General features: G+C 36.9%; 1 long non-coding RNA gene across 1 annotated transcript; it reads left to right on the forward strand.

The window, feature by feature from the left end:
* Nucleotides 1-298: 298 nt before the first annotated feature.
* Nucleotides 299-22,319, forward strand: LOC309652036. Its single transcript, XR_014258526.1, has 3 exons — nt 299-909; nt 950-20,213; nt 21,742-22,319. It is a non-coding gene; the product is annotated as an uncharacterized lncRNA (long non-coding RNA).
* The last annotated feature ends 1,721 nt before the right edge of the window (nt 22,320-24,040 follow it).

A 24,040-nucleotide genomic window follows, 5' to 3' on the forward strand; every position in this document is an offset into this window, starting at 1 on the left:
CAGGCTGGGCTCTGCAATCAAGCAGGTAGCTAGCTATGCCCCACTGTTGGTTGAGTTTGCAGTCTGAGCTCCCTGGTTAGGTGGGGCCTCCAGTTGTACCTAGAAGTTGGGTGGTGCTGGAGACTCTGTTCCATGGTTGGGTGGGGCTGCTTTCCAGGCTTCCTGGTTAGGTGGGGGCATAGGCTTTGCTCAGCAATTGAGCAAGCTTTGCTGCTGGATGGGCCTGTAGGCTGGGCTCTGAGGCTGTCAAGGGTCACTGTTTGGACTCCCTGCTCAGGTGGAGTGAGAGATTACGATCTGCAGTTCATTGTGGCTTTTGGCTTGGCTCTCTGCCCAAGTGGGGCTGTAGGATGAGCTTTGCAGCTGCCCAGCATCTCTAGCCAGTCTCCCTGGTCAGGAAGGCCCAGAGACTCTGCTTAGCAGTTGTGCATGGCTGCTGTCTTGCCTTCCTGCCCAAGTAGGGTTATAGGATGGGCTCTATGGCTGCTTGGGGGGTTTGGCCAGGCTTCCTGGTTGGGCAGGACTGGAGGCTATGCTCTGCAGTTGTATGCAGCTTCGGGATTGGCTCTCTGCCAATCCAGAGCAGAGCTGTAGGATGAGCTCTATGGCTGGTACGGACAGTTAGCTTGGGACCCAAACCAGGCAAAAGTGCCAAATGAGCACTCTGGCCAATTATAGACAGTGGTTTGGCTCTACAAATAGGCAAAGCTACTGGCTGAGATTTCTGCATAGGTGCTTCTTGTGGGAACATAGTCCATCAAGATCCATGGGCTTGTTCCTGTAAGCCCCACCCCCTTCTCCATCTCTGATCCCCAGTGATCCCTGTGAAGAGAGAGCCATTTGGGTCTCCTGGGGTGCATCCTGCAATGCTGGGCAGCTGGATGTCCACTTTGGGCTCTCTTTTTCCTAGTGGAGAAATCATAGGCCCAGGGGATCCCTCTTGGTGCAGTACTGTGCCATCCTGGGGAGGGGCAATGCAGTCAAAATGAATTTGCTCCTCTTACCCATCTAATACAGCCCTTCTTGGTTTCTGTGGCCAAAGGGGTTCTTCAGGCTCACCTCTGGGTTCTGAGATTTTCATAAAGGTATCTTTGCTATGGATAGTTGCTATTTGGTCTTCTTGTGAGGGGGACTGAAGTCAGAAATGACCTATTCTGCCATCTTGATCTCTTCCTTTCTTTCTTCCTTGTTTCCTTGTGCTTACAAGATACTCCAGTCTCATCTTAAATGTTTCCTTTTCCAGTTCTAGAATTAGCCATTTCTCCAAGAAGCCCTCGTTCCTTATATTGGAGAATGGTATTAGAAACCAAGATCTGCATGCTGGATATGCTTTTTGCTACTAGGACATTATTCTTCTAGGCTCTCTGAGCTAACAGAGCAAGGAAACACATGTGTATATAGTAACCCATGTATATACACATATGTATAAATATTTCTATATGTAACTTGCCACTTTCTGCTAAAATTTTGAACTTTAGGTACATCAAACTGCTCTAATCTCACCCTAAACTTACCCTGCTGGTTGTCACCTCTGGGCCCTTGTTTATGCTGTTACCTTGATTTGCCTCCTCTAGGAAGTATTCCCTGACATCTCCAATTTAGGTTACGTGATCTTCCTCTGTGCTTCCACGGCACACATGCATTCCTTTATCACTGCACTACTGTGCAATATTTGAATGACACTGCCTCTTTCCTCAATAGATTTTGAGCTCCTTGTGGGAAGCGAATGGGCCTGATCGATTATTACGTATGCAGCACTTGTCTCAGGGTTTGTGTGTTCACCATCTCACACAAAGGAAGGTGGATGATTAGAATTTTGTTAATGGATTGATTCCTTCAAACAAGGAATTGCATTTATTTGAATTAAATGGTTACTATATTTAAATATCTGAGGTGGAGAGTTGTTTTGGCATTGCTTAACTGGGATCTAATTAGAGAATCCTGACTTTCAATATCAACAGAGGCAATGTAAAGTTAAAATTAGTCTCAAAGGAAAGAGAATCCATTGCATAGTATTCCAGTTTCCCTCCTTCTCGTGCCCTGCTACACATCTAGCTAACAAACAACCAACCCAATTCCTCCCTGATGCCAGCAGTCAGCCCTAAATGTTTCTCTCTCCTATGCCAGGTCTTGGAGAAGCCTTTGCCTCATTATTAAGAAAAAAGAGATCCTTACCCTCTTTCCAGAAACTCTGCGTTGGGCTTTGCAAGGAGTTCCAATTACTTTGCCCTTTTTACATCTTCATGGAAATAGAGCTTAGCATTATTTTCTCTAACTTTAATCAGTTCTGTAAAGATTAATACCAATTAATGCAGCAATATTCTCTTATCTGTCATGCTGAATGTTGACTAGACAAAATAGGAGATGGCTCCAGCCAGGCATTTTTGGTTGGAAGCATTCTGTTCTGAGGCTCCTTGACTAAGGTGAAGCAGGCTGTGCAATCATCTGCTTTGATGACGAGCCTGGGGCTGACCTGGGTCAGGGACTTTGATACGTGCCCACTTTCTAGCAGCAACATCAGGCGATAAGCCTCTCTAAAGATGCTGGCAAGGATTTCCCCTCAAGTTAGCTTGGCATAATTATATTTTTTCAAACCAAAACATATTGGAGCTATTTTAACTCTGATGTTAATGTTTCCAGAAATAATACTGAGAAGAGTGTTTTGAAAACCTGCTTTTTGGAGAGTTTTATGTCTTACATAACTGATGTGACCAATTTATAATACAAAAGACTTCAGCAATCAAATGGTACCAACAGATTTTCCTCTAGCAGTTCCCTGTGTGAACCTTTTGTGAGAACTGATGAACAATAGATTACTATGTAGGAATCAATAGTACTAATGAGCAAGAATCAGTTTATTCTTATTTTTAGTAGAATCAAAAGAGAACTCTCCTGATCTTAAAGGAAATGCTTTCAGCTTTACACCATTGAGTATGATGTTAGCTGTGGGTTTGTCATAAATGGCCTTTATTATGTTGAGGTATGTTCCTTCTATGCCCACTTTCTGGAGAGTTTTTATCATAAATGGGTGTTGAACTTTATAAAAAGCGTTTTCTGCATCTATCGAGATGATCATATGGTTTTTATTCTTCAGTTTGTTAATGTGGTATATCACATTGATTGATTTGTGGATATCCTTGCATCTGGGATAAATCCCACTTGATCCTGGTGTATGATCCTTTTAATGTAATGTTGAATTTGGTTTGCTAATATTTTGTTGAGGATTTTTGCATCTATGTTCGCCAGTGGTATTGGCCTGTTATTTTCTTTTTGTGTTTTATCTTTGTCTGGTTTTGGTATCAGAGTGATGCTGGCCTCATAGAATGAGTTTGGAACTGTATCTTCCTCTGCAATTTTTTGGAATCATTTGAGAAGGATAGGTGTTAACTCTTCTGTAAATGTTTGGTAGAATTCACCTGTAAAGCCATTTGGTCCTGGACTTTTGTTTGCTGGGAGTTTTAAAATTCCTGATTCAATTTCATTACTGGTAATTGGTCTGTTCATTTTTTCTATTTCTTCCTGGTTCAGTCCTGGGAGATTGTACCTTTCAGAGAATTTGTCCATTTCTTCTAGGTTGTCCATTTTATTGGCATATAGTTGCTTGTAGTAGTCTCTCATGATCCTTTGTATTTCTGTAGTGTCAGTTGTGACTTCTCCTTTGTCATTTCTAATTTTATTGATTTGAGTCCTCTCTTTTTCTTGATGAGTCTGGCTAAAGGTTTATCAATTTTGTTTATCTTCTCAGAGAACCAGCTTTTAGTTTCATTGACCTTTTCTATTGTTTTTTTAGTCTCTATTTCATTTATTTCTGCTCTGATTTTTATGATTTCTTTCCTTCTACTAACTTTGGGTTTCGTTTGTTCTTCTTTCTCTAGTGCCTTTAAGTGTAAGATTAGGTTGTATATTTGAGATTTTTCTTGTTTCCTGAGGTAAGCTTGTATCACTATAAACTTCCCTCTTAGAACTGCTTTTGCTGAGTCTCATAGGTTTTGGATTGTCATGTTTTTGTTTTCATTTGTCTCCAGGAAGTTTTTGGTTTCCTCTTTGATTTCTTCAGTGACCCATTGGTTATTTAATAGTGTACTGTTTACCCTCCATATGTTTGTGTTTTTGCAGTTTTTTTCTTGTAGTTGATTTCTAGTCTCATAGTGTTGTGGTCGAAACAAGACAAGGAAGTCCACTCTCGTTTTTATTCAACACAGTTTTGGAAGTCCTAGCCACAGCAATCAGACAAGAGAAAAAATAAAAGGAATCCAAATTGGAAAGGAAGTTGTAAAGCTGTCACTGTTTGCAGATGACATGATACTATACATAGAAAATTCTAAAGACGTCACCAGAAAATTACTAGAGTTCATCAATAAACTCAGTAAAGTTACAGGATTCAAAATTAATACACAGAAATCTGTTGCATTTCTACACACTAACAACAAACTATCAGAAAGAGAAATTAAGGAAACACTCCCATTTACCATTGCACCAAAAAGAATAAAATACCTAGGAATAAACCTACCTAAGGAGGTAAAAGGGCTGCACTCAGAAGCTATAAGACACTGATGAAAGAAATTGAAGACGATGCAAACAGATGGAAAGTTATACCATGTACTTGGAGTGGAATAATTAATATTGTTAAAAATGACCATACTGGGACTTCCCTGGTGGTACAGTGGTCAAGACTCTGTGCTTCCACTGCAGGGGGCACAGGTTTGACCCCTGGTCAGGGAACTAACATCCTGCATGCCTCGTGGTGCAGCCAAATTTAAAAAAATGATCATACTACCCAAGGCAATCTACAGATTCAATGTAATCCCTATCAAAATACCAATGGCATTTTTCACAGAGTGAGAATACATAATTTTAAAATTTGTATGGAAACACAAAAGACCCCAAATAGCCAAAACAGTCTTGAGAAAGAAGAACAGAGCTAGAGGAATCATGTGTCCTGACTTCAGACTATACTACAAAGCTGCCATAATCAAAACAGTACAGTACTAGCACAAAAACAGACACATAGATCAATGGACCTGGATAGAGAGTTCAGAAATAAACCCACACACTTATGGCCAATTAATCTGTGACAAAAGAGGTGAGAATATACAGTGGAGAAAAGACAGTCTCTTCAGTAAGTGGTGCTGGGAAAACTGGACAGCTTCCTGTAAAGAATGAAATTAGAACATTCTCTAACACCATATACACATACATTTAGTCAAAATGGGCTAAAGACCTAAATGTAAGAGCAGAAACTATAAAACTCCTAGAGGAAAACATACGCAAAACACTCTTGGATATAAATCGTAGCAATATTTTTTTGGATCCATCTCCTAAAGCAAAGGAAACAAAAGCAGAAATAAACAAATGGGACCTAGTTAAACTTAAAAGTTTTTGCACAGCAAAGGAAACCATCAACAAAACGAAAAGACAACCTATAGAATGGGAGAAGATATTTGCAAATCATATGACCAATAAGGGGTTAATACCCAACATATATAAACAGCTCATACAACACAATATCAAAAAAACAAACGGCCCAATTAAAAAATGGGCAGAAGACCTAAATAGACATTTTTCCAAAGAGGACATGCAGATGGCCATCAGGCACATGAAAAGATGCTCAACATCACTAATCATCAGGGAAATGCAAATGAAAACCACAATGAGATATCACCTCACACCTGTCAGAATGGCTATCATAAAAAAGAATGCAAATAACAAGGTTGGCAAGGATGTGGAGGAAAGGGAACCCTCGTACACCATTGGTGGGAATGTAAGTTGGTGCAGCCACTGTGGAAAACAGTTTGGAGGTTTCTCAAAAACCTAAAAATAGAACTACCAAATGACCCAGCAATTCCACTCCTGGGTATATATCCCCCTCCCCCCAAAAAAAACCCAAAAAGCACTAATTTGAAAAGACACATGCACCCCAGTGTTCATAGCAGCAGTATTTTACAATTGCCAAGGTATGGAAGCAACCTAAGTGTCCATCAACAGATGAATGGATAAAGAAGATGTGGTATATATGTGCAATGGAATACTACCCAGCCATAAAAAAGAATGAAATTTTGCCATTTGCACAGCATGGATGGACTTGGAGGGCATTATGCTAAGTGATGTAAGTCAGAGAAAGTCAAATAGTTTATGATATCACTTATATGTGGAATCTAAAAAGTACAACAAACTAGTGAATATAGCAAAAAAGAAGCAGAGTCACAGATATAGAAAACAAATCGGGGGGAGAGGGAAGGAGGGATGAACAATATAGATGTAGGGGGGAAAAGGGTTATGGGATTATTTGAAATCATGTGTGTGAAATTTTTAAAAATTGTAAAGCACTATAGAGTTTAAAGACTCTTTCATTCAATAAAAAAAGATATGATGTGAGTTCATTAAAATGCTAATTAAATCTAATCCTAAATTAGAAAAAGAGAGAACTCTCTTCTGAAGGATTTACAAATCTATAAATTATATACCAAAATCAGCCAATGAGTTGTTGATAAATGACTGGTACTCAGTAACTCTGTCACGGCAGGACCTATTTATTATGGGGGAGGAATATCCACCTCCAGTATTTTGCCTTCAAAAGCTACATTTAAACTCCTTTATGAAACAACTCCAGTTGAGGAAAACAGATTGGTATAAGTGTTGATTGTGTTTTGCAACTGGCTGTCAAAATTTGACCCTTATGGGAATGCAGAGAAAACTAGCTTTTTAAATAAAGCACCAAAATCTGTAAGCTTCTGCAGGCCATCAGTTGATTCTTATATGAATAGGCTGAGAGGAAGGTTACTCAACCCACACGGACTAAGGCAGGTTGCGAATTTACAGGAAATTAGGTGCTGCGTGTGCGTGTGTGGATGTGCGCGTGTGCACGCGCACGCGCGTTGGGCAAGAAGGAATGGAAAATAATTGCAGCAAATTCCTTTACTTGAGCTTCTCTTCTTAGACCCTCCAAACATTATCTCACCATATTCTGCTTTCCATGGCTTTACTGTACTTGTATTGTTCTCTGCTCATGTCCCAGTTCTAGGCCAGGCCCGATTCTCAACAACTTCATTGGACAACTATGATAATAGTTACGTGTATATTGAGCAATGTACATGTGTCGAACTCTATGGTAGACACTTTACACACATGATAACATTTATTCTTCATCACAAATTGTAAGATTGGTGGAGAGTGTTAGGGGATGATTTGGAGAAATGAGCAAGAACCAGATCAGATAGGGACTTGTTGGCCATAACAGGAGTTTAGGTTTTATTATGAATGTGAATGGACATCATTGGAGGGTTTTGAGCCAAGGAATGATACAGTCTGATTTACACCATAAAGTGAATCCTCTGGATGTCTGATAGAGTATTGACTGAATGGGGTCAGGAGCAGAAGCATGGAAATCAGTAAGGAGGTTATTGAAATGATCCAGACAAAAGAGAATGGTATCTTTGACCACAGAGATAATGATGGAAGTGGTACGAAGTGCCTGGATTCTGGATATATTGTGAAGAAGAAAGAGTTGACAGTTCTTGCTGTTGGGTTGGATGTAGGGTGGTGAGTGAAAGAGGTTTAAGGATGACTCCAACGTTTTTTTGCCTGAGAAACTGAGTAAACACTGGTGCCATTTATTATGATGAGGAACACTGGGGGAAGATTTGGAGTGAGAGTAAAAATCAAGAGTTTAACTTTTTAGGCACATAAAGTTTGAAATGCTTATCAGACACCTAGAGGAGAAGTCAGGTAGGTAGCTGGATGTATGAATCTAGAGCTCAGGAAAATTTAACTGCTACACTTCCTCTCAGTGCCAGGGGCTAGAACATTATAGGAAGCTATTAGCCTAGGGTGGTAGGAAGACCAGCGATCAACTTTTGTTATGAGGAACTAAATCAAGCTGCCACTGGCTGTGCTATATCTTCAATATCACTATATGACAGAAATCTTTAAAATCTATAATAAGACCTGGTTCTGCACTACAGTCTTGGGAGCCCTGTAGGAGCAACACAAAATGCCAGTAAAAGGAAGCATGGAACCTATAAATTGTGGGAGAGGAATACAATTATATTCTATTCAAAATGAGCCTCCACACCAAAATTTCAAAACATATGAAAAAATCTACACTGAGAAATATCACAATGGAAATAAACAATCAGAATGTGAATTCATTCAGGATGAAATGATTTAATGGTAAGGTCTACCAAAGATTTTTTTAAAGTATGTTGATGATGCTCAAAGAGGTATACAAACAATTTTCATCAAAAATATCAGGAAATTATGAAACAAGCAGAAACTAAATAAATGAAAATGAGACCCAATGGATATGAAAGAACCAGTTAGAAATCTTGGAAAGGAAAATAAAGTCATTTAAATGCAAATTCAAGAGAGTATAAACTTGGGATTGGACATATAGAGAAAATAGCAAAGTGAAAGACAGTACTGAGGAATTCCAAATGTAGTGTGGAAAGAGAAGGATATTTTTAAAATATAATATAACAGTGAAGAGAGATTGAGAAGCTTCAACAAATATCCTGCAGGAGTTCCTGAAGTGGTGAAGAGGATTTCAGCGAAATAGTATTTGCTGATACAATAACACAAAAATTCCAGTACTGAAGAAACACCTGAGTCCTCAGTTCTGGAGTATACTTTGAGTATTGAGCAGTATAAATGAAAATAAATACACAGCTATACACATCAAAGTAAAACTGTAGAATATGAAAGATTAAGATAATACTTTAAAAAGTACCAGAAAAATTGATTACTTATGAAGGAATGGCAATTAGACTCAGAGTAAAATAAAGCGTTACCTTCAAAGTGCTAAAGAAAAGTAATTCTCAAGAGTGAAGGTAGAATAAAATAATTTTTAGGTATGCAAAGACTGAGTAAGTTGAGAGCCCAGAAACCATCACTTCACTAAAGGAACTCTTAAAATAAATACTTACCAAGAATAAAGGGAATGTTTAGGATACAGAAAAATGAGAAAAAAAATGATTGAGAAAAAATCAAAAAGAGTATTTCATGACATGAAAATTATATGAAATACAAATTTTAGTGTCCATAAGTAAAGTTTTATTAGAACATAGATACACTCATTCATTTAAGTATTTTCTGGTTGCTTTCACCTACCACAGAGTTGAGTAGCTGTGATGAAGACTGTACAGCCAGCAACACATAAAATATTTATTATCTGTTCCTTTACAGAAGAAATTTGTCAACTCCTGCTCTGTTCTGTTCCATCTATTTGCTTGTCTTTATGCCAATACCACACTGTCTTGATTACTGCAATTTTATAAGAAGTCCTAAAATGAGCCAGTGTAGCTTATTCAACTTTGCTCTTCTTCTAGAAGATCATTTTGGCTATTCTAGGCCATTCACATATTCATATAAATTTTTGAATCAGCTGTTCTATGAATATGAGAGCCTGATACTATTTTACTGCGATGGTGTTTAATTTATAAATCAATATGGGGAGTTTACCAGTGTTGAGACTTTCAATCTGTAAACATGTTACAACTCTCCCCTCATTTAGGTTAATTTAATTTCTGTCTGCAATGCTTTTTAAATTTTCAATACACAGCTCTTATACAATTTTTGTTAAATTAATTCCTAAGTAAGCGTGTTTGTGTGTGTGTATTTTTTAGTCAAGTGCAGTAGTAAGAAGGGGGGAAAGAGTACAACAAGGAGTTCAATCTCTAACTGACTATGAACAATCAATTGAGATAACTTACTACCTTTGGACCAGTCTGTATTTTATATTTTGGTGCTGTTGTAAATGGAGTTGTCTTTAAATTTAATTTGTGATTTTTTGCCAGTATTTAAATTATATGGAAATGAAATTGATTATTATATATGGAACTTGCATCCTGTGACCTTTTAAATTTTACTTATTGGTTCTAGTAGTTGTTTTGTAGTTTCCTTTAATTTTCTACCTAAACAATCATGTTGTCTGTGAGTAAATACAATTCTACTTCTTTTCTTTGCCACTTATAATTTTTATTGCCTTATTATACTAGGCTATACCTTCCAATGCTGAACATGATTGACAAAAATTGACCTCTTTGCATTGCTCCTGATCTTAGAGGGAATGTAGTAACTATTTCACCATTAATTATACTATTGGTTATAGAATTTCTTGTTGACCTCCTTTATCATAATTAAGAAAGTTCCCTTTCACTTCTCATTTGTTGAGAAGTTTTTAATGAATAGGTATTGAATTTTGTCAAATACATTTTCAGCACCTTTCTAACCATATGTTTTTCACCTCTATTCTATTAATGTGGTGAAATACATGAACTGATTTTTAAATATTGCAACAAACTTGCATTCTTGCAATAAACTCCATTTGGTCAAGATGTATAATTTAAAAAAAATAAATTGTTGTATTTGATTTGTTAAGATTTTTTGCATCAATTTTCATGAGTGATTTTGGACTATAGTTTTCCTCTTTTTGTAATTTCTTTGTCAGACTTAAACATCAAGGTCATGCCGGCCTCATAAAAGCAGTTTGGAGGAACTTCCGCCTCTATTTTCTGAAAAAGTTTAAGATTGGCATTTTTTTTTCCTTCAGTATTTGGTAGTATTCACCAGTGAAGCCATCCACTTTTGGAACTTCCTTGTGAGAAGGTTTTGCATTTCAAATTAATTTTGATATTTGCATTATTCAAAATTCTAGTGTTGGGTTGGTTTTGGTAAATTGTTTTTCAAAGAATTTTTCCATTTCATCTAAATTGTTAAATTTGTTAGCCTGAATTTGTGCATAATATTCCATTCATAGTTTTTAAATGTCTGTATCATGTGTAGTGGTGCCACCTCTATAATTCCTAAAACTGGTAACTTGTGTTTTGTGTCTTTTTTTTTTTCTTGATTACTTCTAGCTTAGCTTTTTTTTTTTAAATTTATTTATTTATTTTATTTATGGCTGTGTTTGGGTCTTCGTTTCTGTGTGAGGGCTTTCTCTAGTTGCGACAAGTGGGGGCCACTCTTCATCACGGTGCGCGGGCCTCGCACTATCGTGGCCTCTCTTGGTGCGGAGCACAGGCTCCAGATGCGCAGGCTCAGCAATTGTGGCTCACGGGCCTAGTCGCTCCGCGGCATGTGGGATCCTCCCAGACCAGGGCTCGAACCCGTGTCCCCTGCATTGGCAGGCAGAGTCTCAACCACTGTGCCACCAGGGAAGCCCCACTCTAGCTTAGCTTTTATCAATTTTATTAATTAAAAAAAAAAACTACTTTGGGCTTTCTTGATTTTTCTATATTGTTTTGTCATTTTCTATTTCATTGATTTCTGCTCCTTGTCTTTATTATTTTTTTTTCTATTTAACTTGGATTTCGTTTGCTCTTCTTTTTATAGCTTCTTAAAGTGGAATCTTATATAATTCATTTTAAACCTTTTGTCTTTTCTAATATAAAAATACAACTATAAATTTCTTACTTAGGACTACTTTAGCTGCAACTCACAAAATTTGATACCTTGTGTTTTCTTATGCAGTTTGATTTATCTTCTAATTTCACTTGTCATTTCTTTTTTAACCATGAATTATTTAGAAGCATGTTGCTAATTCCCAAATATTTGCAGATCTTCTGGGTATGCTTTCTTTTTAATGGAAGTATAGTTGATGTACAGTATTATATAAATTACAGGTGTATAATATAGTGATTCACAACTTTAAAGGTTATGCTCCACTTATAGTTATTATAAAATATTGGCTATATTCCATGTGTTGTACAATATATCCTCATAGCTTATTTTATACCTAATAGTTTGTGCCTCTTAATCTCCTACCCTTATGTTGCCCCTCCCCCTTTCCCTTTCCCCACTGGTAACCGCTGTATCTGTGAGTCTGCTTCTTTTTTTGTTTTATTCACTAGTTTGCTGTATTTTTTAGATTCCACATATAAGCAATGTCATATGTAATTTCTCTGTCTCTGTCTGACTTATTTCACTTAGTATGATAATCTCTAGGTCCATCCATGTTGTTGCAAATGACAAAATTTCATTCTTCTTTATGGCTGAGTACTATATATACTATATAGTATATATATAGTATATATATATATAGTATATACTATATAGTATATATATACTATATATATATCTCACATCTATATATGTATATCACATCTTCTTCATCCATTCATCTGTTGATGGATACTTAGGTTGCTTCCATATCTTGGCAGCTGTAAATAATGCTGCTATGAAAATAGGGGTGCATGTATCTTTTCAAATTAGTGTTTTTACTTCTTTCAGAGATATATCCAGAAGTGGAATTGCCGGGTCATATTTTTAATTCTATTTTTAGTTTTTTGAGAAACCTCCCTACTGTTTTCCACAGGGGCTGCACCAATTTACATTCCCACCAACAGTGTACAAGTATTCCCTTGTCTCCACATCCTCATCAACATTTGTTATTTGCGTTCTTTTTGATGACAGGTGTGAGGTGATATCTCATTGTGGTTTTGATTTGCATTTCTCTGGTGATTAGCGATGTTGAGCATCTTTTCATGTGCCTGATGGCCATCTGCATGACCTCTTGGAAAAATGTCTATTCAGGTCTTCTGCCCATTTTTTAATTGGGTTGTTTGTGTCCTTGATGTTGAGTTGTATGAGCTGTTAATATATCTTGGATATTAACTCCTTATCGGTCACATTTGCAAATATTTTCTCCCATTCTATAGGTTGTCTTTCATTTTGTTGATGGTTTCCTTTGCTGTGCAAAAGCTTTTAAGTTCAACTAGGTCCCATTTGTTTATTTTTTCCTTTTATTTCCTTTGCTTTAGGAGACAGAGCCAAAAAATATTGCTGTGATTTATATACAAGAGTGTTCTGCCTATGTTTTCCGGTCTTATATTTAGGTCTTTAATCCATTCTGAGTTTATTTTTATATATGGTGTTAGAGAATGTTCTTTTTAAAACATTTTTTATTGGAGTATAGTTGATTTACAATGTTGTGTTAGTTTCAGGTGCACAGCAAAGTGAATCAGTTATACATATGCATATATCCACTCTTTTTTAGATTCTTTTCCCATATAGGCCATTACAGAGTACTGAGTAGAGTTCCCTGTGCTATACAGTAGGTCCTTATTAGTTATCTATTTTATATATAGTAGTGTGTATATGTCAATCCCAATCTCCCAATTTATCCCTCCCTCCCCCTTAACCCCTGGTAACCATAAGTTTGTTTTCTACATCTGTCACTCTATTTCTGTTTTGTAGATAAGTTCATTTGTACCCTTTTTTTAGATTCCACATATAAGCGATACCATATGATATTTGTCTTTCTCTGTCTGACTTACTTACTTCACTCAGTGTGACAATCTCTAGCCATCCATACTGCTGCAAGTGACATTATTTTGTTCTCTTTTTTGACGGAGTGATATTCCATTGTATATATGTACCACATCTTCTTTATCCATTCCTCTGTTGATGGACATTTAGGTTTCTTCCATGTCCTGGCTGTTGTAAATAGTGCTGCAATGAACACTGGGGTGCATGTATCTTTTCGAATTATGTTTTCCTTCTGATATATGCCCAGGAGTGGGATTGCTGGATCATATGGTAGCTCTATTTTTAGTTTTTTAAGGAACCTCCATACTGTGCTCCATAGTGGCTGTACCAATTCATATTCCCACCAACAGTGTAGGAGGGTTTCCTTTTCTCCACACCCTCTCCAGCATTTATTGTTTGTAGATTTTTAAAATTAATTAATTTATTATTTTTGGCTGTGTTGGGTCTTCGTTTCTGTGCGAGGGCTTTTCTCTAGTTGTGGCAAGCAGGGGCCACTCTTCATCACGGTGCGCGGGTCTCTCACTATCGCGGCCTCTCTTGTTGCGGAGCACAGGCTCCAGACGCGCAGGCTCAGTAATTGTGGCTCATGGGCCTAGTTGCTCCGCGGCATGTGGGATCTTCCCAGACCAGGGCTCGAACCCGTGTCCCCTGCATTAGCAGGCAGATTCTCAACCACTGCGCCACCAGGGAAGCCCCTGTTTGTAGATTTTTTGATGATGGCCATTCTGACTGGTGTGAGGTGATATCTCGTAGTTTTGATTTGCATTTCTCTAATAATTAGTGATGTTGAGCATCTTTTTATGTGCCTTTTGGCCATCTGTATGTCTTCTTTGGAGAAATGTCTATTTAGATCTTCTGCCCATTTTCTGATTGGTTTGTTTGTTTGTTCGATATTGAGCTGCATGAGCTGTTTGTATATTTTGGAGATTAATCCCTTGTTGGTTGTTTCATTTACAAATATTTTCTCCCATTCTCAGGGTTGTCTTTTTGTTTTGTTTATGGTTTTTTTTTTTTTTTTTGCTGTGCAAAAGCTTTTAAGTTTAATTAGGTCCCATTTGTTTATTTTTGTATTTATTTTCATTGCTCTAGGAGGTGGATTGAAAAAGATCTTGCTGCAATCTATGTCAAAGAGTGTTCTGCCTATGTTTTCCTCTAGGAACTTTATAGTATCCAGCCTTAAGTTAGGTCTTTAATCCATTTTCAGTTTATTTCTGTATATGGTGTTAGAGAATGTTCTAATTTCATTCGTTTATATGTAGCTGTCCTGTTTTCCCAGCACCACTTATTGAAGAGACTGTCTTTTCTCCACTGTATATTCTTGCCTCCTTTGTCATAGATTAATTGACCATAAGTGCATGGATTTATTTCTGGGCTTTCTATTCTGTACCATTGCTCTATGTATCTTTTTTTGTGCCAGCACCATACTGTTTGGATTACTGTAGCTTTGTAGAATAGTCCAAAGTCAGGGAGCATGATTCCTCCAGCTCTGTTCTTCTTTCTCCAGATTGTTTAGGCTATTCAGGGTCTTTTGTGTTTCCATACAAATTTTAAAATTATTTGTTCTCATTCTGTGAAAAATGCCATTGGTATTTTGATAGGGATTGCATTGAATCTGTAGATTGCCTTGGGTAGTATGGTCATTTTAACAATATTCTTCCAATCCAAGAACACAGTTATCTTTTCATCTGTTTGTGTTGTCATCAATTTCTTTCATCAGCATCTTATAGTTTTCTGAGTACAGGTCTTTTACCTCTTTAGGTAGGTTAATTCCTAGGTATTTTATTCTTTTTGATGCAACAGTAGGTAAATGGGATTGTTTTCTTAATTTCTCTTTCTGATAGTTTGTTGTTAGTGTATAGAAATACAACAGATTTCTGTATATTAATTTTGTATCCAGCAACTTTACCCAATTTATTGATGAGCTCTAATTGTTTTCTGATGGCATCTTTAGGATTTTCTATGTATAGTATCATGTCATCTGCAAACAGTGACAGTTTTACAACTTCCTTTCCAATTTGGATTCCTTTTATTTCTTTTTTTTAAAATTAAAAATATATTTATTTATTTGGTTGTGCTGTGTCTTAGTTGCAGCAGGTGGGCTCCATAGTTGTGGCATGTGAACTCTTAATTGCGGCATTCATGTAGGATCTAGTTCTCTGACCAGGGATCGAGCCTGGGCCCCCTGCATTGGGAGCACGGAGTCTTATCCACCAGGGAAGTCCCTATTTCTTTTTCTTGTCTGATTGCTGTGGCTAGGACTTCCAATACTATGTTGAGTAAAAGTGGCAAGAGTGGGCATCCTAGTCTTGTTCCTGATCTTAGAGGAAATGCTTTCAGCTTTTCACCATTGAGTATGATGTTAGCTGTGGGTTTGTCATATATGGCCTTTATTATGTTGAGGTATGTTCCCTCTATGCCCACTAATGTTGTATATCACACTGATTGATTTGCAGATATGGCAAAATCCTTGCATCCTGGGACAAATCCCGCTTGATCCTGGTGTATGATCCTTTTAATGTAATGTTGGATTCGGTTTGCTGATATTTTATTGAAGATTTTTGCATGTAGGTTCATCAGTGAAATTGGACTGTAATTTTCTTTTTTGTGTGATATATTTATCTGGTTTTGGTATCAGGGTGATGCTGGCCTCATAGAATGAGTTTGGAAGTGTTCCTTCTTCTGCAAATTTTTGGAATACTTTCAGATGGATAGGTGTTAACGCTTCTCTAAATGTTTCATCCAATTCACTGTGAAGCCATCTGGTCCTGGACTTTTGTTTGTTCTTCCAGGTGTGTTTTTGTTATTGATTTCTAATTTAATTCTGCTGGGGTCAGAGAACATAATTTAAATATTTTAAAATGTATTGAAACTCATTTTGTGGCCCAGAATTAGGTCTGTTTTGGTGTAGATCAAAGTTGGTTGATGTAGGTTTCAAATATTATATATCCTTACTGATTTCTTTGTCCTCTTAATTTATCAGTCAAGAAGAATTATTAGAAGAGTGTTTGTATCTACAACTATGATTGTGGATTTATCTGTTTCTCTATTTTTGTAAATTTTTGCTTCATGTGTTTGGAGCTCTATTATTGCCTACTTAGTTACGATTGTTATATATCCTTGATGCATTAACCCTTTTATCATTGTCAAATGATACCAATTTCTGGTAATGCTTCTTGTTTTGAAGTCTACTTTGTCTGATATTAGTGTACTTACAACAGCTTTCTTATGCTTTGCATTTGCATTGTATATCTCGTTCCATCCTTTTACTTTCAAGCTAGCTGTGTTTTTATATTTGAAGTGTGTTTCTTGTTAAGGACATACAGTTGGATGTTAATTTTTTGAGCCCATCAACCTCTGTCTTTTAGTTGGAGTGTTTAAGCCATTTATATTTAATAAAATTATTGATATGACTATGTTTAAGTCTGCTCTCTTTCTGTTTGGTTTAAATTTGTTCCTTCTGTTATTTGTTATAGTCTTCCTTCTTTCTTGTATTCTTTTGGCTTAATTGAGTATTTTTTGTGTTCCATTCTATTTCCTCTATTGGATTTTTAGCAATATCTTTTTGTATTTTTTTTTAGTTGTTGTAAGATTACTGTATGCATCCTTATCACATTTTACACAGAAATAATAACATTAAATATATAGTATTCTATAATGTAATTACATTTACATTTATCCTGTTCTTAGTTCTATTATTGTCATATATTTTACTTTTATTTAAAGTATAACAGCCATAATACATTATTTTTTGCTTTCAGTATTCAATTGCCTTTAAAATTTTTAAAAAATATTTCTTTAATTAATTAATTAATTAATTTATGGCTGCGCCAGGTCTTAGTTACAGCATGTGGGATCTTCATTGCGTCATGCGTGATCTTTTGTTGCAGTGTGCGGGCTCTTTGTTGTGGCATGCGGGCTTCTCTCTAGTTGCGGCACATGGGCTTCTCTCTAGTTGTGGCATGCGGGTTTTTCTCTCTCTAGTTGTGGTGCGCAGGCTCCGGAGTGCGTGGGCTCTGTAGTTGTGGTGCGTGGGATCCAGAGCATGTGGGCTATGTAGTTTGTGACACATGGATTCTCTAGTTGAGGCATGCGGGCTCAGTAGTTGTGGCATGCAGGCTTAGTTGCCCCGCAGCATGTGGGCTCTTAGTTCCCTGACCAGGGATCGAACCCATGTCCCCTGCATTGGAAGGCGGATTCTTTACCACTGGACCACCAGGGAAGTCCCACCTTTAAAGTTTTTAATGAAAGAAAGAAAAATAATGTTTTATATTTACTACCGATTTAGCATTTCCATTGCTCTTCATTTCTTACCTTAGACCTGATTTCCATCTTGTATCAACACCCTTCAGCCTGAAAAAAATTCTTAGCATTTTCAGACAGTGAATGTGCTAGTAACAGATTTTCTCAGCTTTTGTTTTTATGAAACTGTTTTTATTTTGCCTTGATTTTTGCAAGGTATTTTTACTGGACATAAATTTCTACATCAACAGAATTTTCTAAAATTTCAGCACTTTAATGATGGTATTCTTTGATTTTCAGACCTCCATTGTTTCTTTCTTTTTTTAATTTTTAATTTAGTTTTTGGCTGCATTGGGTCTTTGTTGCGTGCAGGCTTTCTCTAGTTGTGGCGAGAGGGGGCTACTCTTCATTGTGGTGCGTGGGCTTCTCATTGTGGTGGCTTCTCTTGTTGTGGAGCACGGGCTCTAGGCATGTGGGCTTCAGTAGTTGCAGCATGTGGGCTCAGTAGTTGCGGCACATGGGCCCTAGAGCGTGCAGGCTTCAGTAGTTGCGGCGCGTGGGCTCAGTAGTTGTGTTGCGCGGGCTCTAGGGTGCACGGGCTCAGTAGTTGTGGCTCATGGGCTCTAGAGCGCAGGCTTAGTAGTTGTGGTTCATGGGCTTAGTTGCTCCACGGCATGTGGGATCTTCCTGGACCAGGGGTCGAACCTGTGTCCCCTGCATTGGCAGGTGGATTTTTAACCATGGCACCACCAGGGAAGTCCCTCCATTGTTTCTTATTTGAAGCCATCTGTAATTCTTTTTGTTTCCCTGTTCATAATGTGTCTCTTTTCTCTGATTACTTTTAACATTTTAAAATTTATCTTTTCAGCAATTTGTCTATGGTGTGTTTAGGTGAGATTTTCTTTAGGAGTTTCACTAATTTTCCTGAATCTATGGGTTGTTGTTTTTGGTCAAACTTCAATTTTTTTTTTCCTGACTCATTCCTCTGGTATTACAATTGCATGTTTCTTAGAGTCCTTGATTTTGCTCCAAAGGTAACTGAGCCTCTCAGTTTTTTTTCGGTATATTTTCTCTTTGCGCATCATTTGGGATAAATTTATTGAACTATCTCCAAGTTCATTGATCCTCATTTCTGTTGTGTTCCAATCTACTATAAAATTTTTTAATCCAATGATTTTTTGATTCAGATATCATATTTTTCAGTTCTAGGATTTCCATTTGTTTTTTTTTATAGGTTCTGAATCTCCCCTGAACTTCTCCATCTTTTAATCCATTATATCCATCTTTTCCTCTATACATTTTTTTATTGACATAAAATTCACAAAAACGAATTACCCATTTTAAAGTGTACAGTTTAGTGGCATTTGGTACATTCACCATGTTGTACAACCATAACCTCTGTCTACTTCCAAAATATTTTCATCACCCCAAATGAAAAACCTGTAGCCATTTGGCAGTCACTTCCAACGTCCCCCAACACGTAGAAGCCACTAATCTACTACAGATTTGCTTACTGTAGATATTTCATATAAATAGAATCATACAATACATTACTTTTGTGTCTGGCTTCTTTCATTTAACGTAATGTTTTCGAGGTGCATCCATGTTATAATATGTATGAGAACTTCATTCCTTTTTATGGCTGTATAATTTTTCTTTATATTTATATACCCCATTTATCCATTCATCAGTTGATGGAGGCTTGGATTGTTTCCAGCTTTTGACTATTGTGTATAGTGCTGCTATGAATATTTATGTGCAATTTTTGGTTTGAATACTTCTTTAAAAAATTTTTTGTTATATACATAGGAGTGAAATTGCTAGGTCACATGATAACTCTATGTTCAACTTTTTGAGGAACCACCAAATGGTTTTCCACAGTAGCTGCACCATTTTACATTCCCATCAGCAATATATGAGGATTTCAGTTTCTCCACATCCTTGCCAACATTTGTTTTTGACTGTCTTTTTGACTATTGATATCCTAGTGGGTGTGAGGCGATAGCTCACTTTGATTTGATTTATATTTCCCTAATGATTAATGATGCTGAACCTCTCATGTGCTTATTGATCATTTGTATATTTTCTTTGGAGAAATGTCTATCCAAGTCCTTTGCCTATTCTAAAACTGGGTTGTTTGTCTTTTTGTTTTTGAGTTGTATGAGTTCTTTATATATTTTGGTTACTAGACCCATATCAGATATATGATTTGTAAATATGTTCTTCCATTTTGTGGTTTGTCTTTTCACTTTCTTGATAGTGTCCTCTGATGCACAAGAGTTTTAAATTGTGATAAAGTCTAATTTTCTATTTTTTTTCTTTTGTTGCTCATGCTTTCGGTGTCACGTGTAAAAATTCATTGCCAAATCCAAGGTACAGAGATAATATCCCTATCTTTCCTTCTTAGAGTTTTATGGTTTTAGCTCTTATATTTAGGTCATTGATCCATTTTGAGTTAATTTTTGTATATGGTGTGAGGCAGGCTTTCAGCTGTAGCATTAATTTATTTATTCAGATTAAATTGGTAGCTGCTAGTGTTTCCTGGGAGGAAAAAAAGTTTTTAAACCTTGAGAACTGACATAACCTCCATCTTCTGCTACAGCTTTGAAGATATCTCAACCCAGCTGAAGAAAGAAGAGCATAAGAGCTCCAAAACCCCTTGGCTTTACATTTGACATCCTTAGCCATCTAACACCAACCTGCTTTTTCAGGTATATCTCTTGCCTTTTCTCTAATTAGACCCTTCAAGCTGAGCAAATTGTCCCTCCCTACCTCAACCTCAGCAGCCCTTTCTTTTGTAAGTATCTTGCTAGAGCTATGTCTGTCTCATTGACCACTGTATTTCCAGCATCTAGCATGATGCATGGCACACATAGTGAAGTCGCTCCTTACACATAAAACAGGTCCTAAAGTCAGCACATAAAATGAAAATCACATGGTTAAAATTACTTTTGATGATGTCTTAAGAAGGTGCCACATTGGAGAATGACATCCTTCTCTCAGAAAGTCCAGCATGACCAGCCTTTTTTCCAGTGTGGATTGCAGATCACTGGGTTGTTCTTTTTGTTTGACCCCCAGATTAAGTAGTTGGCTTGCACTAGTAGTTGGCCATACTATATGAAAAATGTATATCTTTAAACAAAAGAATGACACTCAGGAAAGTGAGGTGTTCACACTAGGAGACAGAAAACCAGATTCTTGCATCTTGTCTCACAGTAGCTTCAGGGTATATATTAATTGAGTGTAATGGTAGGAGGATTTGCCCATACTATTTCTCTCCTAGTGTGTATTGCTGAGTTCACGTAAATGAAATATGCCTATGCATGCCAATGTTGTAGACATTCAAAAGTTTCTTTGCATGAGTGACTTAATTAATTGATGCTGTTCTCTCTACTTGAACGTCTTCCTTTTGTCTCTGCCTATCAAAACCCTTTACGTTTTTCAGAGCCCAGCTGATGACCCACTTATCCCCCCAAGAGGCCAATTATTTCATTTATTATGTGTCTACTCTCCAGAACACAATGCAAAACACCTTATATGCTTTGCCCTCCTCTAATGCTCACAGCAATCCTATGAGACAGGAATAATAAATATTTTTCCTGTTTTAAGGATGAGAACATGAGATTTAGAGAAGTTAACTATCTTACTCAAGGTAGGAGGCATCTACCTTGCTCACTGCTGTCTCTCCAAGAACAGTGTCTGGCATGTAATCCATGTTCAAAAAATACCACTGACTGCATAGAATGACTGTCAGACCCCAAGCCTATATGCTTAGCCCATCTGCCAAGGGCTTTTTGATGTGTTTCAATTAATGGCCCCAATCATACTTTCTTATTCTATTATCTGCATATTGCTCCTGCCAAAAATATACTGTGGATCTTCATTTGCTTTAAATTTGTATTACAAAAACTATAGATATCATAAATGTTTTTTCAAACTCCACCCACTCCTGGAGAGTCGGATATGCTTTCCAACTCCTATTCCCTTCTCTTTCCTCATATCTCCCACAAGATATAAGGTCTGTACCATCCAAATCATATTTAACCAAATATTGCTTTTTTTGGCAGGGGCTTGAATACACACCTCCCCTCCTCTCTTAGATGCTGACTGAATAGTATCATTCTGAAGCATTCATTACTGAACCCTAGTCTTGATAAGCTACGTGTCTAGAGATAATTGCTTTTCTGCCAGCATGTTCAATACCCTGACAATCTGGACTGAAGGGGATGTTCCTTGCAGGCCTCCTGGTTTCCCTCACATAAGTGTCTTGCTGCCCGTCCTGACAGAAGCTGGTCGAAGGATGATCATGCCTAAGTCTGCCTGGTCAGGTAACTGGCAATTTTGACGCATCATAAATTTACAAAATGCTGATTGAATGTACAAAAGAGAAGGGAGAAGGATGACTTCTTAAATATTGATGTGATCTATTTAGAGCTTCTGATTTATTAATGATGTAGACATGTCTGCTCCCATGGCTTCACGGAACCCTTGGACCATTCTGAAGTTCCAGTGTAGGAACAACCTTAGCTTTTATTAATCAGAAAAACAGAGACACAACGATAATCATCAACCACAAACTCTCATCTTTTTAAATAAACAGGCTTATGGTGAGATTTGCAAACACAGAAATCATGGTTAGTTGGGACCATATAGTAAAAGGATCCAAGTTTCCATTCAGAAAATTATAAACAGCAAAGTATTTGTGTGAATTGGGTAGAAATGACTTAACTAGATTTCTAACAGAATTTTTCATAGGCCGTACCAATGTCATTCCTAGGCAATCAATCATTTTAATTACTGTAGTCAGGAGAAACGAGTGGATAGACAGATTTGGGCATTGTATAATAAGGGGTTACTGCATGCCAAGTCCTTTAAATGTATTAGCTCATTTGATTCTCATAACTCTGGGATGTAGGTACTGTTTTCATTCCCATCTTACAGATGAGGAAATTAAGGCTCACAGATTGTGAATTGTTTGTGATTAGAGCCTGTAATGGCAGAGCTGGGATTTGAATTCAGATACTGTGCTCATTTTACTATACCACACTGCCTCTCAGTAGTCCCTATTAACCTCTGATAATAATAGCCAACATTTATTGGTAACTGTAAGAACAGAAGAATGGAAAAGTGGATACAGTCCTTCTGCTTTATAAATAATAGTTAGCATTTACTGAGTGCTAGACATGGTGATAGGGGCTTTACATGTAATAACTCATTTAATCATCAAACCGTGCTATGAGATAGGCATTAGTGATATCTCCATTTTACAGATGAGAGTGGGCAGGTGTTGGGTGGTTAAGTAACTTGCCCACAAGAAAGAAAGTTTCGGAGCCAGATTTCAAACCTGTCTGTCAGATGCCGGAGCTAAGAGCCCATATACCACTAGTTCAAGAATCAGCTGATGAGGTTGTTAAAAATATGGCTTCCTTGGCCCCATCCCCGAGAGTCGGATTTGATAGGTCTTTTACCTGTTGTTTTAGACCACTAAGTTTGTGGTCATTTCTTATGTGGTGATAGATAACTAATATGATGGCATAAAATAAAATTGAAATGGTTATAATATTTAAAAAGAGCCTGTGATATAATACTATGTATGCTTCTTTTTTTATAATTTTATTGGAGTATAGTTTATTTACAGTGTTGTGTTAGTTTCAGGTGTACAGCATGGTGATTCAATTATACATATACATATATTCATTCTTTCTCAGTTTCTTTTCCCATATAGGTTATTACAGAATATTGAGTAGAGTTCCTTGTGCTAAACAGTAGGTCCTTCTTGGTTCTCTATTTTATATATGGTAGTGTGTGTACATTAATCCCAAACTCCTAATTTAGTATTTCTTATATGGCAGGTCTGCTAGCAATGAATTCTCCAGTTTTTGTTTATCTGGGAATATTTTTGTTTCACCTTCATTTTTTTAAAATTATTTTTTATTGGCATATAGTTGCTTTACAATGTTGTGTTAGTTTCTACTGTACAGCAGAGTGAATCAGCTCTATGTATGCTTCTTTATTAATGCATTAAATAACCAGATCTAGCAATGGATCTAATATTTGCCATTATTTAGAAGTAGTTATTAACATTAAATATATTTCAAGGTATCTGCAACAACAGTAAGTGAAATAAAGATGTGTGATTGCTTTTGCTGAAAGAGGTACAAGTACTGTTAATACTATGGATTGTTGCCACATTCATACTTGAAAGAACTGCTAAATTTTATTTAGAGGTAAATGAAAATAAACATTTAAACTATTTTTTTTATTGAAGTACAGTTGACTTACAATGTTGTGCTAGTTTCTGGTGTACAGCAAAGTGATTCAGTTATACATATATACATACATTTTTTTTCATATTCTTTTCCATTATGGTTTATTACAGGATATTGAATATAGTTCCCTGTCCTATCCAGTAGGACCTTGTTGTTTATCTATTTTATATATAGTAGTGTGTATCTGCTAATCCCAAACTCCTAATTTATCCCTCCCCTACCCCCTTTCCCCTTTGGTAACCGTAAGTTTGTTTTCTATGTCTGTGACT

This window comes from Balaenoptera physalus (genome assembly GCF_965194825.1).
Source record: "Balaenoptera physalus genome assembly, chromosome: X".
Classification (NCBI taxonomy): Eukaryota; Metazoa; Chordata; class Mammalia; order Artiodactyla; family Balaenopteridae; genus Balaenoptera; species Balaenoptera physalus.